Consider the following 1885-nt stretch of genomic DNA (forward strand, 5'->3'; position numbering starts at 1 on the left):
GCCTGACCGCGATAATGGACTGGATGAGAGCTAATAAACTGAGACTCAATCCAGACAAGACTGAGACACTGTTGGTGAATGCCTTCCCTGCCCAGATGGTGGATGCTTACCCTGTTCTAGATGGGGTTACACTCCCCTTGAAGGAACAGGTTCGTAGTCTCAGGGTGCTTTTCGATCCTTCCTTGTCTCTGGAGGCGCAAGTGGCCACGGTGGCAAGGAATGCATTCTACCACCTTCGGTTGGTAGCCCAGCTACGCCCCTATCTGGACAGGGATGACCTCGCCTCAGTTGTTCATGCTCTGGTAACTTCTAGGTTGGATTACTGTAATGCGCTCTACGTAGGGCTGCCCTTGAAGACAGTTCGGAAGCTTCAGCTAGTGCAAAACGCAGCAGCCAGACTGCTGACGAGGACCAACTGGTCAGCGCATATAACACCTGTTCTGGCCCGTTTGCACTGGCTACCTATTTGCTTCCGAGCCAGATTCAAGGTGCTGGTTTTGACCTATAAAGCCTTACACGGCGTGGGACCGCAGTATCTTGTGGAACGCCTCTCCCACTATGAACCGACCCGGTCACTTCACTCAGCGTCTAAGGCCCTCCTCCGGGTACCAACCCATCGGGAAGCCCGGAGGACAGTTACTCGATCTAGGGCCTTTTCTGTAGTGGCCCCCGAATTGTGGAATAGCCTCCCCGAAGAAATACGCCTGGCGCCGACGCTTCTATCTTTTCGGCGCCAGGTTAAGACCTGGCTATGCTCCCAGGCATTTTAAAGCGTTTAATGTTACAATTTTAAATCTCTTTGTTTCAGTTTATTTATTGTGATATTTTGTATTTCTGTACTTTTAATCTTTTGTACACCGCCCAGAGAGCTATTCGCTATGGGCGATTTAAAAATGAAATTAAATAAATAAATAAATAAATAAATAAAGTCTGAGTGAGAGAAATTGCAGGGGCACATGAGAAGGGAAAAGCCGTTGGTGGGCTGACCAAGGGCATCCCTACCAACAGACACAGTGAGGTGGCCACTTCAGGGAGCAGATGCTGGAGTGGGGTGTAGTGGTGGTGAAGCCATTATTGGAAGTTAGCAGAGTAACACAGCAAATGCAACAAATCAGTCTGTTAAGACCGCTAGTGAAGGTGAGAAGGAAAAAGTTAAGATTAATTCATCATTAGCACACGTATCCATCTCTCTGAGTAAGAGCTCAGAGAGAGCAGATCCTCACAATGTGAACAAAGGAGAGTGTGTGGTCTGAGAAGCAAGAAGAGATGCTCAAACAAGCAAGCTGACAGGGTGGTCAGTGAGAGGAACACAAAACATTAGTCTTTCTGTCCAGCAGCTCCCATTGGTTCAGGTTAACTACAAGTGTTGCTGTCTCATTCCAACAGCCATGCCGGCTGCCCTACGCTACCTAATATAATCACTAGTTTTAAAGATGCAGGCCCACACCATACATTTAAACCATATCCAACACACATGTAAATCACATGGCTTCTCCCAAAGAATCCTGGGAACTGTAGATTGTTAAGGGTGCTGGGAATTTATAGCTCTGCGAAGGGAAAACCACAATTCTCAGTATTCTTTGGGGGAAGTCATGTGTTTTAAATGTGTGTTGGATGTACTTTAAATGTGTAGTGTGAATCTTCCAGTCCAGTTGGCTTATATATGAGGAATAAGGAGATGCCCTCTTGTCTTTCGCCTCAGGCAGTAAAATGTTTTGATCCAGTCCTCGGTCTAATGGGTGACATTTAGTTTTATGGTCAATGAGTAAGAAGAACCAAGCTTGCAAAGGTCAGACTCAGATTGTTTAACTAAGATAGTTTAACTAAGTCCCAAGCAAGTGACCTTCAGTTAGCCTTCCAGTTACTGATTCAGCAATTTGAACAG

This window comes from Rhineura floridana, chromosome 5 (genome assembly GCF_030035675.1).
Source record: "Rhineura floridana isolate rRhiFlo1 chromosome 5, rRhiFlo1.hap2, whole genome shotgun sequence".
NCBI classification, from domain to species: domain Eukaryota; kingdom Metazoa; phylum Chordata; class Lepidosauria; order Squamata; family Rhineuridae; genus Rhineura; species Rhineura floridana.